The sequence below is a fragment of the Crinia signifera genome, chromosome 5 (genome assembly GCF_055691185.1).
Source record: "Crinia signifera chromosome 5, ASM5569118v1, whole genome shotgun sequence".
NCBI classification, from domain to species: domain Eukaryota; kingdom Metazoa; phylum Chordata; class Amphibia; order Anura; family Myobatrachidae; genus Crinia; species Crinia signifera.
Window position 1 is genome coordinate 61,087,695 of NC_139221.1, and position 15,268 is coordinate 61,102,962.

Below are 15,268 nucleotides of genomic sequence, written 5' to 3' on the forward strand. Positions count from 1 at the left end.
TTCATGGGAACGCACATGAAACGCGGAGCGTAAGCATATGGTAATGAGCCCAAACAGCCCTCCACGCCCCTCTCCACCCCCTTTTTCGTTTTCTGTACAGAATTCACGCCGTATTCGGACGTGCGCGGCGTTCGCACATGCGCAGATACGCCTCTGCACATGCGCAAACACCAACCATCGGCCGTCCGTCCACATTCGGAGGCATCCGACTCAACCAGAATAAGGCCCCTTGTGCAGGCATTTACTTCATGTAATAAGTTTGTAATGACCGCAGAAATAAGAGAAATTACTTTTTTTTTTTACAGGACTCGGGAGATACGTCCGAGTAAGGCTCTTCTGTAGTAAAACTGTTACATAAATAATGTGGAAACTGACGTTTTCTGGGAAACCGGTTCTCTCTGTGACCTATAGTAAAGAGGTTTGTTTGTGACTTATGTGGTATTTTATTTTCACTCTTTGTAATCAAACTACAATAATTGCTGTTCTAAACTGGCAGCTACAATTACATTACGGCTGTCCACATTATATCGTCCCATAAAATAAGCCCCAATGTCCACAAGAGAATGTTTTTAAACCCATTAAAAGAGTTAAGAGAATACATAACACACACCGCACTTTGGGGCCGCTTCTGGATAATTTGCAGTGATCTGAATTCAGCCCCTGCCCCGATGGTTGGGATTTGCATGTTACCAAGGAGCATGGGTGGCAGGGGTCAGGCTTTCGGACGGGCAGCGTCTCTGTTGTTCGTTAAGCTGCGATGTTGCCGCAGCTTACCAAGCAAACCAGAATCAAGGCCCTTCTCAGTTAAGGTGCGTACACACGGGGGGAGATATATTGCTAGCAATATATTGCTCAGTGTCTCCTTTTCATCAGCGACCAGAGATGGTCGCTGATGAAAAGGAACCTCTGCTGGGGGAGCCGCAGAGGTAATCAGCTGGTTGCAGGAGCAAGCTCCTGCGACCAGCGATTACAATGGGGCTGAAAACGGGAGCGCGCACCCGGCGATTTATCGCTGGGGCACACTTCCATCACTGGCAATATGGTCACCTGCGACAATATTCCCAGCGATTATAGCCCCTATCGCCCCGTGTGTACACAGCTATATTGCTGTTCTAAGCTGCCATTGCAGCAGTTCTTTTCAGGGCATATTAATAAAAACCTCTGAGAGCCATCCTGGCCAAGAGTAAGTTTAATACCCCTTTTACACCGCCGAAAAATCCGGGTCAGCGGCGGGTCAGACCCGGATCTTCGGCGGTGTAAATCCCTAACGCCGTGTCCCTTTACACGGGACTTCTACCCAGGTCCTGACCTGGGTAGAACACGGCTAGGACCTGGGTAGAGGGCGGTGTAAATGGGAACGCCGGGTCGGATGACCCGGCTCCCATTTACATGAATGGGGAACGTCCAACCTGCGGACCGCAGCGTCCGCAGGTTGGACGGGTTCTCAGCCTGACAGTCACTGACAGCCGGCGCTGCTGTCTGCTATACCCTGCAGACAGCAGCAGCAGCGGCGGCGGGGGAGGGAGGTGAATGGATGCCTGTGTGCGGCATCCATTCACCTCCTGTGCGACGGCGGGGGGAGTGTGCGCGGGGACTGGGGTCAGCCTAGCAGCTTACCTTAGTGCTGGGCTTCCCCCAGCAGCGTTCCGGTCCGGCGGCGGCACGCGGCGGTGATTGGCGCTTGGAGATGACATCGCGCTGTCATCTCCAAGCTCGGGGGGGGGCGGGCGCGGGGGGGGGGGGGGGCGGGCGCGGGTCGGGCTGTCCGCCCGGTGTAAATGGCAATAAACGCTGGGTCACACCCGGCTTGAACCTGGGTCTAAAAAAGCTGTGTGCGACCCGGCGTTTTGGTGTAAAAGGGGTATAAGGCTTTGGGATACTTCGCTTTATGTTAGCTTGGTAAATTGGACTACATCCCTGTTTCCATAGAGGGCTATGAAAATGGTGTAACTTCATTAACGTACAGTATGAGATCTGTTTATATTACTGCTTTGGTAAATGGTGTTCATAGTACAGGTTCTGATGAAAGCAGGCGTTACTACATGTTCTTGGAATAAAGTATATTGATAAATAAGCCCTTGCTGGTGGGTACACACTGGACGATTTCCCTTGAACCTCTCAGGCTTCTTGACAAACGATACTGAGCCATTTCATTGACGATATCGCAAGTGATGAACGATACCAGCAGTCATCCAGAACTTGTTTTTTAGCCTTGTAAAATGGAGATGTGGGAATATTCAGGGAGTGGCTAATGATGAGTGTATCGTTAGTTGTTCGTCATTGCGTGCATACCCGCTGCGCTATATACACTATATTATGTGTACTGGATATTGAGCTGCATGTACAGAGGTCCGGTTCATTCACGACCCACGGGTGCGTGCATCATTAATGATATTGAGTGTACACACTGGCTGATATGCACATGATATCATCAGCGATATTTATATTGTCCATGCCATTTGGAAAATATCGCCCAGTGTGTGGCCATCATAAGTCTTATGCGCAAGGCCACAAGAAAGAAAAAACCCTGTGTTTCTGTCTGCAGAGGCAGCAGTGATGACTGAATGGAGAACGAGAAAGATTTATGTATTGATGCGTACAGACTTCCTGTCATGTGACCTGTCTGCTGTATAATATGTAGGACTAGAAGCAGTGTGGGCACAGTTTGCTTTGTGCTTCACTTAAGTCAATAATTCTCAATACGACATGGTACATATTGCTAGATCCTCTCGGTTGCCAGTAGTTTCATGTCAACTTCTGATAAAGTATATAGATAATCTAAAGGATTAAGGGGCAGATTTATTAAGCTTGGAGAAGAGATAAACTGGAGATAAAGCAGAGAAAAGGTAAAAGGAGATAAAGCACCAGCCAATCAACTCCCAACTGTCTTTTTCAAACACAGCTGATTGGCTGGTGCTTTATCTCCTTTTACCTTTTCTCCGCTTTATCTCCAGTTTATCTCTTCTCCAAGCTTAATAAATCTGCCCCTAAATCTTCTGCTTTGGTCATTGATCCTCTTTGCAGCCTGCCAACCAAAATCCTGCTCCTTGTGTTCCTGCTCCTTGTGTTCCTGCTCCTTTGTTCCTGCTCCTTGTGTTCCTGGTCTTTTTCCATTTGTTAGGTCTGAAGTTTGTAAAAGGCTGTTCAGAATCGGGCAGGTTGATTCCAATCCAGTAACCGAGCAGACCTATTTCCCTGTAGAGGCTGCTGATTCGATTTTGGCTGTATCCCTTGCGTTTCTCAGTCTCTCACAACCGCTGCATCTCTGTGCCTGGCCATCTGTTCTCTGTCCTTCTTGCTGCATGTCCTACCCATTGCCATTTGTTGTAAGGATTTCATTCCACGCTATTTTTATACTAGACAAGTTGTAGCCTCGGAGTGTGTTCGTAAAACATTTCAGCAATGTTGGTGGTGATGTGGCTCACGTTGTGCATTTTGGAATACGCCTATTCTGATCTTTCTCAATGTAAGGCTGTTAAGGGTGTTAAATGCTGTCCCCAGTCTACTTTTTTTTTTATGAAATAGATTGTTTCCATGTCTGTGACAATAAAGATATAACTTTTATCAATGATTTTAACATGGAATCCATCTGGCCGCTCCCCTGCCTCTTTGTGTATACAGATGTATGGAGTAAATATTCTGTACGTCCCAACTTGGACAGGAAAAATAATAAGTATACAGGTGAGTTAAGTCGCAATGAGATTTTGCTCACGCTGATTCCCATGACTTAGTGGTAATGCCTGAAAGTGCCGGTTAACAGCAGTGCTTGCAGTATAAATTAGCTGGCTCTATTCAGGTGACATTATCTCACTTACATCAGTGAAACAGACAGGTTTGGGGTCTATGGGGGTTCAATCTCCCGCAGCTATCTCCCGACAGGGGAGATGGCTGCGGGGCCCTAGTCAATGCTGTGTTCCCTGATAGCATTGAACAGGGTATCTCGGCAAAACGAGCCCGACTTCACAAGCAGTCGGGCTCGTTCTGCCGGGAATTGATGAGCTCCTGGCTGCAGCTCGCCGATTCCCGGTCGTAGCTTGCGGCCACGCCCCCTTCTCGTCCCACCAGAATCCCGCCTGCAAATTCTCGGTCGAGCAGACCGAGAACGGGATAGGGTCACAGTTGTCGGGCCAGCTCGACAGCCGTGACCCAACATTGAATATCCCCCTAAGTCTGGTGGGTTGGAACTGGTAATCGTGACCACCACATAAGCAGCCATGGCTGAACCTAGGTTTAAAGTGATAGGGTCATATCCATTTTCATTCTTGTTAAGTCCATTTTTTTACACTCATGTCATTATAGATTTATATTTCTATATATTTGTATTTTTGGCTGACTCATGAAATATACTGTAGGTGAATCCGGACTTACTGGTCTTTGCGAGCGTACGTTTTTCATAGCCTGTGTATAAAGTAGCCTACTTAACCAGTAAATAAAATTATACACAAATGCAATAATATTCTAATAAATAAAATCTGCCAATTAGTAAACAAGAAAATAACATGTTTCACTGTTAATACTGTGGATGGAAATAACGCTAAATTACAGCAGATGAAAAAGGATGCTAGCCATGGGCTTTAACGATTAGGGCTATTCAAATGTAGTCCCTTTTCCTCAAGAACTTTTTTAATGCCCATTAAACTGATGTGTTAATTGGCATTATCGCACAGAATCTGTGATAAGTTCCATGCGATCACAGGGTTGCATTGTCTTTTAACCCTACATGATGAGGGGGGGGGGGGGGTTTTCGCCTCTGTTCAGACATTGAAAAAAAAGAATCCTGATAAGTACTGCTGGTGGGCTTACTTTGGGCAGCTGATTACAGCCAGTACCATGATCTAGCACTTGCAAAGTACTACTATCTCGCAGTAGAAATGGGAAGTCCAGTAAGAGCATTAGGCAGAATCTTGGAGACTAACACAGGAGCTGATGCAGAGATGAACCCATGTCATTATTGCAGATTGACCTTGCATGTTTCTGCAATGCAAGAAAGAAAATCACATTACAGTATTTCCCCCAGCACATTGAATGATACCAGTAACCCAATTTAAAAACCACACAATAATAGATCATTATCCAAATGGGGTAAAAGAAAATTCCTGAGGGTAATGGATGGTTGTGCTGCCGAGACACAGCCAGGCATGCATATGAATCCTATATGCATGCCCGTTTGTGACGTGGCAGCACTAACGTCCATTACCTCCAGTAATTTCATTTGATTGCATATTGAATCTATATATATATATAGCATGCATATAGAATCTATATATAGATTCTATATGCATGCCCGGCTGTGTGTTTTACAGTACTGTAGTATACAAGGTCCTGGTGCAGTGCAGAGCTTCAGACCCTTGTGTATAACCCGCTTCCCTGCATGATGCCCTCGGCCCCGCCCCCAAGTCTACCGCTTATTCAGTAGAGTCGACTAGTTGCTGTCCCATCTCAGCAGCGCACAGTCTGTACTGCCGCTATGGCGCGGAGTTTCTTTGCTTGTTATAGGCTCCTATCATGGTATACCCATCTCTAGTCTAGGGGGAAAATGTGCACTGACGGTCACTATATCATCTTGAAATACTGACCATAATAGTTGCCTGGACGTTCCATTATCAATAGCTATATCACACACAGCCTGGCAGCCATTGATGATGATGATGATGATTACCATGTATGGCTGTGTGTGGTGCAAATTTTGTAACACGCACAGTTGGTGCTAACCCCTTTTGCGCCTGTTGGGGTTGTATCGTCAAATATCACACGTCAGAATAGGCAGTGAATTGATATCAATAGCTATCCCTTTACTGTCAATGGACTCACCAATAATAAATTGTCCTCCTAGGATGGCATTTATGATGTTATTGCATTGTCTATGTGACACATCCCGCCCCTTATCACATGCATTGCAGTGTTTATTAACGCTAGAGCTGTTGCTGTGCCTCACAATGTCCCAACACCTGTAGATGATGATTAATTTGTGGCACAAGCTCAGACCTTGATACATATGGAGCCGCAAACATCTGAAAACTGAAGTTTTCATGGGGTTGATGGCATTTTTGTGTTTTGTACATCCCACCCTTAATCGATCACAGGGAAGATTTGCTGCTGGACTTTGCTGTGAATTTGAATACATTTATCCTGGCAATACAGGAGCAGACTTACATGAATATAGAAAACCTAGCTGCAAGTACAGGTTGAGTATCCCGTATCCGAGTATCCGTTATCCGAATTATTCCAAAAACCATACATTCCAGAAAGTGGGAAAAAAAACTATTTTTTTTGCTAAAAACTCACTGGGGACATCTGTAACAGCACTACTGAGGGACATGATATGTAACTGCCATTATATATGTGCAAGACAATGATTGCTTGGCATTCAAATTCAATATCTGAGATAGTACACACATTTTGTTTCATGTTTTGAAACCTTGTTTTTTGAACAAATAAAATATATTTGTGTGTATTTTATGTGTTTATACAGCATACATGCAAAATACTTCAAAATACATAATTGAAATATTAAAATATTCCAAAATACGGAATAATCCGTTATCCAAAATTCTCCTGGTCCCGAGCATTTTGGATACGGGATACTCAACCTGTACATGAATCCAATTGAACATAGCACCACACACATGGACAGTCCTGAGTTAGCATGCTTCAATTCCATATGTGTGAGTGTGATAATAGCAGAAGATCTAGCATAAGACATGACATCGGGGTCATTCGAGGTAGACCTGACTCATAAGTTAGAGTGGACCCTGTCTGTGAGAGATTACACTCTAGAGCTTTCATTCAGACTTGTCTATATAAAATGAAATGTTCACTGATTATTGATATCCTAATATAGATTGTAAGGGTGATCTCTGTTTTATTATAGAGAACTAATTCTAAATAATAGAATGGTTCTTGTGAAAGCATCAGAAAAAAATAGAGATTCTAAACCTTCCTAACATCAAAACATCATCACTTTGAATGACTTTCAATCACCACTGCAAATCACTTTAATAGAGCCCATGTTAGGCACTTTGGAATCTTCTATCATTACGTGTTATAGTCATTGTCCAAAAGACAGGCACGTGCTGTAAACACACTCAGTGCAAGTGTGAGTGATTGTTATCAAATGTTAATAAAAACATATCAATTTTAACCCCAGTGAGTAACTCGTACTTAAATACAATTATTACTATGAACATCATACCAATTGGTGTTACACCCTCCTTGTATTTCCTGGTTACGTTATGTAAGTAAGTTTAATTCATATAGCGCACTTTCTCCAACAGGACTCAAGGCGCTTTACAGACATTAAAAAACAATGCACATAATACAGAGGATGGTGGTGGTACAGTAACAGACAAAAGAAACCCTTGAGCACACAGTAAGCATAATGCAGGAGTGGTGCAGCGTTTTGGATAATAACTTCCATGGGTTGTGTACTCCACCCTGACAAGGTACCAGGTGCGGCAGCCATTTTAGGCGCTATGCGTAGGATTACCCTGGGTGGAATGGATTACCCATAAAAGAAATTACCCAAAATGGGTGATTTCAATGTATACTTAGGTCCATGTATTTTTCATCCCATCCGAAAGTGCACCAGATGAGGCAGCCATGGTGGGCGCACTACGAAGGTTACACTGTAGGAGGCGAGCCATACAAGGACCCAATGCATACATTGGAAAGCAAATACTTGTGTAGTAGTATGATAAACCCTGCACAGAAACATCCACGTGACCCACATCCTGCCCCCAGAGATACCATCTGAGGCAACCAGCTTGGTGCACTGCATAGGTCAGAGCTAGCAGGGTGTGCAAGGAAAAGCACATGGTGGGGTAGATGTGTGCTGCAGGAGGGGGGGGAGACATGAACACACCTTTGCAGGGGAATGATGGGTAATTGTTGCTACATAGGCTGGATGGATGATATACAATGTCTACGTTGACATTCACTTGGTCAACCACTAATGGTTGACCATGACTAGTTTGACATTGTCAAAAGCTCGACATAAGCAAGGTCATCAGTCAAAAGAGTGACTTGAGATTTTTATGGGGCGTCAAGGAGTACTACGTTAAAAAACAGGGGCATGTTGCCCCATTTTGTAGGGTGTGCTGTTTTCAATGCATATTTTCTGGGCCTAGCTGAGAAGCTCTGTCACCCAGTAAGATGTCAAGTGAGCTGATAGGTAACAGGTATTTTTTAAAGTGTATTAATTCCATTTTATTTGTAACTTTATCTTGTCTAAACACTTTATCTGACATGCCAAGCTTTGTTACTGTGCGGAGTACGGATGCACACTTTAAGGCCTCTTGTTGTAGTTCTCTAAGGTGCACCACTGTAAATGTATGAATGACAGGCATTCGCCATGCCTGCATTCACATAGGGATGCCCAGTGTTTTTCTGGGCACATCCACCATTTTTGTGGGCACGCCCAGGAAACACTGGACATCCCCATGCTCCAGCTCACTGTCTGCCCACTGCGTGCCCCCTTACTACTTACATTTAAGCTGTAATGTGTATTGAACTGCGGCATTCATTTTACCTGTACTCTATTTCTGTATTTATTTACTGTAATGTTAAGTTTTGTCTCCCTGTACTGTTCCTTTCACTTGTGGCGCCTTATAAATAAAATATTAATAATAATATAAACCTCTGAGCCCATTATGTTGTATACACGTGGGTGATAATCGCCAGGTACGTTAGCCAGCTGACTTTTGTGTTTGTAAGGTTACCAGTCTAAGGGAACCCCACTGGTATGAATGGATATTGATAATAAAGAAGAACAAATCTGCGAGGGCATAATTGTAACAAGTGGGCAGCATGGGTCCCATCTAAAATGGTGATAAGATAGGTTCTCTCTACTGGACTGGTAACTTTCCTCAGTGACTACCAACACTATGCTAAGAAGCACGAGAGCTCTTCTGGATTGTTGGCACCACAACAATGAGACTTTTTGGAATTCCTGGAGTGTGTAATTCTGACAGTTAAACTATTATCTAAATAAAAGGTGTAAGTAAAACAAATATTGTGATTGGCTAGATATGAAGTGGAGTCCCCAGCACCTGTTTTTTCCCCCTGTCAATGGAGATTAATTAAAAGGTCTACTGATGGGGGAGCGGATTGCAATTACCATTGCTTTTGACCATGCATTTTAATAACCTGTTTATTTAAATGGCTTTGTACATATAGTGCCCAACCACATTTAAATAAATTAGATTTTAAAATCATTGGGAAAATTAGAGCACAACCTATATTAAACTGCTCGTGTTAACCCATAGTGGGTATGTACACCGTGCATCAGTTGACCATTTCATGTATGGTTACGTGCTTTGAAAGCACTGAAATTGAAAAAGAAGTATCTACAAAATCCCTTTAGACACAGCTATAAACACTATTGGTTATTGATATATAGGATGTACTTTATTATATACGTACTTTGCATTTGCGTTGGTAACCCAGACATGGAATTTGAATACCATGAAATAGTTACTGTCCTGAAAAAGTAGCAGAGGTAATCTTCATGAGGTATGTAGTTAACATCCCAGCAGTCAGGAAGCCGGCAACCCAACTGCCCTCAGAAGACCGGTGGCCTAGTAGATCAGGATGCTGACACCGGAATACCGACAGTTGGTAGGTATGCCTGGCTACCTAGCGTGCAGCCGGAGAAGGGGATCTATGCACCAAGACGATGGGGTCGGGGTTTGGCTGAAGGGTGGGTGATTAGGTGTAGGTGGTGTGGTGCGGAGTTTAGGGTTAGGCACTAGCGGGAGGGTTAGGCATCATGCTGTGGGGAAGGGGGTTAGGCTGCTAGAAGGGAGGTTTGAGGGGGCAGGGTGAGGGTAGCATACTTACCTGACCCTTGTCGGGATTCCCTCCATCGGGATGCTGGGGTGGGTATTCTTGCCACCGGTCGTCCATATGTATCCCCTTCATGAAGCAGTTTGTAATAGCCATTGATAGTTCATTCTGAACAAGTTCTGTTTTTTATTCATGACCAGGGTCATCTTAGCTGCATTGTAGGGCCTGGACAAAGCAATACCATTCATTTATAAGAAGAAAAACAAATTTACAAAGCATAACTTGCCCCTTTTGCCTGTGCAGTCTCTACACATGCTTCCATGCATTGAATGGCTGTCAGCACTCTAACTGGTGGATAACTTCATCCATCAACCAATCAGCATGTTGTTAGCCACTCACTGCCTGGCTGCATGATAAGAGGCAGGTAGAGACTGCTGCCCAGCCACTCTTATAGTGTGCAATTTACAATCAGACAGGTCAGGCAGCATTCTCTTCCTACCTCTTAAACAGTAGTAGTAGTAGTAGTAGTAGTACGTTTATTTACTACTTCAGAGGCACCAGCCTGGGAGACAGAGGCCCTTTGGCCCAACCTACTGAAAAGCCCATAGAATGGTGGGGACCTGGGCAGCTGCCCGTGCGCCCATATGTTAAGATGGCCCTGCTCACAACGAATGGGATCGCTCTAAGCACTGCAGATTCAGATGGAGTGATATCTACCTAAACGTACTCTCCCTTACAGGGGACTGGCAGGACTTGCTAACATCATCACAGTAGTCTCGCGGGTGCTGGACAGTTTCCCGACAGTCATTACTCCAACACTCGGGGTCCCGACGGCCACCGGCTATTCTCCCAGGTGGGGGTCCATGACCCCCATAGAGGGAGAATAGAATAGGTGTTGAGCTCGCCCCGCTGTCTGAATCTGGCCAGTCGGGATCCCGAAGTCGGGCTAGTGACTGTCGGGATCCCGACGTTGGGCTAGTGACTGTCGGGACCATATACCACACCCAGTCCCGCAATAGCATGATTATGCCCCTTCCCCTCATGAGAGCTCGCAATTTAAAGAAGAACGAGTCTTCTATTTCAGATGGCATGAGAAGTTACTCTCTGGTAATCACCAGGAAACACCTCTGCTCTGCAGGAATGATTATGAAGTCCAGGGATGGGGGAATGTATTCACATCCTGGCTTTAAAAGCTCTTATTTGAAAGGGGAGAGACCCTTTTTTTGAAAATAAAGTTTCCTATCAGTGGTTACTATCTGATGATTACACTGATCAACACTCAATTTATTGCCAATCATATTAGAGCGATTTTGGGGTAACTCTGTGGTGTTGATTTTGAGACACATAAATGAGAAATAGAAAAATACAATAGACAAAGAAAAACGCTCAATTAAATGATCACCTAGAACACGGGTGTCAAACACAAGGCCCGTGGGCCAAATCCGGCCCGCCAGACCTCGTCATGTGGCCCGCGCGAGGAGATAGCACACAGGGGCAGTGTGTCCCAGCTCCTGCTTAGGCCACCTCCTCTCACCCACCCCCCACCCCGCGCGCACTCGCTCGCTGGAGCTGCGGGGTTGGTTGCTGGGACTGGGACGTCACGCAGGGACTGGGACGTCACGCAGCTGGCGATCCGTGCTGGACTGCTGGTAGTAGCGGTAACCGTGTGTGCGAGGCGGCTGACTGAAATAGGTTAGTAGTGTATAGCTCGGGCTGGTCGCTGTACGTGGGGATCTCTGTCACTGAGGGTGACATTTACACACCAGGCCATGCTCTCCTCTAGTCACTGCGTGTCTATCTTGCTAGCCCACATTAAAATGTCTTTCCCAAAATGGTGTCACCTCCTCTAGCATCCCTAAGGCAGCTCTGTACCTTCTGTCCCTGTCTACCACTGAACCCTGCACCTCAATATAATTAGTACTGGATGTGGAATTAAATTTCTGCAGCATAGCTCTGTGTTTGATGGCCCACCATTTTTGTTATCGCATTATTGTTATATGCATGTCCTGTTTCATACTGCTTTAAAGTACACCTTGTACAAGTTTTCTGTCATTTGTACTTTTTGGGGGACCGGCCCTTTGAGGGTGACCAAACTGCTGATGCGGCCCCAGATGAATTGCCCCAGTGTTCCATCTTCTTTAACATGCATGGTGTTGTTAGTGGTGTCATTAGGTTTAATGTGTAGCACATCGAACCTAGCATTGCCACGACTGACAGCGTGAGCATATCGCGCATACACAGTGAGGGATATACAGGTCTGATCGGACGGTGTGTCGCTCAGATTCTGATTTCAAGACATTCAAAATCTTCTGGATAATAAAATGAATGTTTGGGTGCTGTATATATAATTACTGGTATTTATGTTGGAGTATGCAAATCCCCCAAAAGTGCCAAAATAGGCTTCTGCAGTCAATGGGTTAAATACAATAGGATGACCACATCAATTTGTGCATTTATGTAGAATTACTGGCAGAGCGTACATTAGCATGCCAGTCCCTGTAATTTCTCTAGCTGAGCATGTGGACGAGTGTGCTCTTCCCATTGTGTACCGTCAGCTAGCAGGTTATACATCAGAAAAGCGTAATGTCAGCTGTTTACTGTCAAAGAAGATTCCAAGAAGCACAGATTGTTTTCCAGCTCAAACAGGATAGTTACAATGTACCAAGCAACCAATATGGCAATTTACGTCATAGTCATATTTAACTTGTAGAAGTCATGGTAATTAGGCTCTTAAAAGGAAGGGAAAAAACATAAATTTACATCCCGGCAAAGAGGAAGTTTGAGTTGCTAGAAAGAAACTTTTCAGGTAATATTTACCTAGCAATGTTTTTGTTGTAAGCGGTGTTACAGCAATGCGCAACCAGCAACCCCGCGGAGAGGCAAGGGTCAGAGAAAGGTGCTACTATTGGTCTTAAATAAATCTATATAGAGACAGAAAATGTGTGTATAATAATGGTGTGTGTATGTGTATAATAATGGTGTGTGTGTGTAATAATGGTGTGTGTGTGTGTGTATAATAATGGTGTGTGTGCACTGTATGTGTGTATAATAATGGTGTGTGTACTGTATGTGTGTATAATAATGTATGTGTGTGTGTGTGTATAATACATATAACATGAACAGAGCACCATTTCTGTTTGCATTGGGCATTTTGAATGGTCGGGATATGGACGCTAGGCCGACACTATGAAGTTCGACATACATTCCGCCGGCCGTTAAAGGTCAACACTTGAAACAGGTCGACCTGGCTAGAGTCGTCTTCTTCTTTCGCCGACTGGTGCCGACAGGCAGTATTTCATACCCTACTGTCCACTAAGGAGCGAAGGGAGAAAATAATAGTGTGCTGAGCGCAGAGAGCCAATCCATGCAAGGGGAAGCTGTACACTGATAGTGTCCATGTCGATACCTTGAAATTCGAGACAAAAAAGTAAAAAAACCTCATGTTGACCTTTTGACTGTTGACCTTCCCATTTTCGCTTGTTTCGACCTTCTGACACTGTTGACCTTAGCCATGTCAATCTTTCATGTGTCGATCTTTAGTGGTCGACTTAATGTATGTTGCCCTTTATAGTGTCAACCCTATAACCCATACCCGAATGGTCTGTGGCAAGTTGTGATGCATTGTGTGTTCTGACACCATTCTATAATAGCCAGTATATTATCTTCATCCACCGTATGTGCTACACTATCTCTCCGGCGGCATGTGGCCAGATACACTAGCCTTTGCTCCCCATGCACTTCGCTGGGCCATGACTCTCGCCAATTCACCCATTGTTGTCCTTACTTCAACCACTTTTAGTTAGGTAGTAACCGCTGGTTTTTATCACCGGCCAATCGGCTCCTACCTGTGAAGTTACAGGCTTGGTTTGAAAAATGACAGGTCGGAGCTGATTGGCCGGTGGTGAAAACCAGACATGTTAACACTTCACTGAGCTTAATAAATCTGCCCCTCAATTAGTACCCAAAATAGAAACACAGAGAAAAAAAACACAATAGTTAAACAACTATGTAATTGTAATTTATTAATTAAACAAATTTATTTTTAAAATAGAGGAATTTTTGGGAGTAGTTGAGACTCGTACCCTATAAGGTGGTCTACTATTTAAAGCAGACACTTTCGTTTATTCGGGAGCGGTAACGTGTGGTGCTAGACCAACATTTCAGAGCCCCACTGCTACCCTGAGGAGAAAGCTGGTGGGGATATATCTCTTTTATATATTTAGCCAGATCTTTCACTCTTCCCCTGTGTAGCTAACGCTTCCGCCCAGCGGCATACACAAACCACCCCCCGCGCCCCTCCCGCGATTCACGGACCTCCACAACCCCCCCTCACGCAATTCACTGACCCTGACAACCCCCCTCCCGCAATTTGCGGACCCCCCTTCCAGCGATTCAAGTTCTCCCCCCCCCCCCCCTCCCGCGCGCCCCCTCCCACGATTTGCGGACCCCCGCCCTCTCCCGCTAATCGCGGATCCCCACACAAACACCCCCTCCCGCAATTTGCAGACCCCCCTGACCCACTTTCGGCAATACCACCCCCCGGCAGACCCCCGCGACCCCGCTCCCGCATTTCACGAACCCCCGTGACAAAGGGGGATCCTGTACCGCCACAAGCAGGTGCCGTCCCTAGGTAGGAAATCCAGCCCTGGCTGCCGCGCTGCAGGTTCCCCCACTGCCAGAAATGTCCTCACGGTCCTCTGCGCCAGCGCCACAACTTTTATCAATGTCTTGCCCACATACCAATATTATACAGCCTCCTGCTCTCATGCACGCTCACTCCCTCCCAGTGGGAGGAGACGCTCCCCCACTGCCGGGAGCTGCATACTGTCCCCCATTCTCCTCCAGTTCTAGGGATGCCCATCGACCATCAATGATTTAAAATAATCGATGGTTTATGGCCGATGTTGAATACTTTTGCCATCGATGTGGGTTGACCAGATGGTTTCCCTACATCAATGGCAAAGGAGAACCGATCAAGTTTCAATTTTTTTTAAGGTGCCGGGACACGGAGCATAGCTCCGCACCCCACACCCGGAAGTCCCGCCACCACGGCCTATTCAGTCAGATATAATGGATGACCATCGATAGCTACAACAATCGATGGTTATCCAAGTAATATGTTACTACTATCGATGGCAGAGTGCAAAATCGCCATCAATGCCAACCATCGATGGTGTCTGCACTAATGCCTATCCCTACTCAGCAACAGCCAAAAACCTTTACTACCCCTCATGCCCACACACCTCTATCACTGCCCTGTCTCCTGTTCTCCTGCCCCGTAACTTCCGCCAGTGGGGACCCGCTCACCCTGTGTTGCCCACATTCCCCTATCATGCTTTACCACCCAGCCTCCTGCTCTCATGCACCCTAACTCCCTCCCAGTAGGAGGAGACACTGACTCAGGGGCACCGTCCTGTACTCCTGTACTGCCACGCTGGACCCTCACCCACTCGCAGAAGCTGCACAGTGTCCCCCACCCTCCTCT

At 45.5% G+C, this 15,268-nt stretch overlaps 1 protein-coding gene across 1 annotated transcript in view; it reads left to right on the forward strand.

The window, feature by feature from the left end:
* The window catches only part of JPH1 (junctophilin 1), a 101,996-nt gene that overhangs the window by 58,112 nt on the left and 28,616 nt on the right, over positions 1 to 15,268 (forward strand). The gene's annotated exons all lie outside the window — the stretch shown is intronic.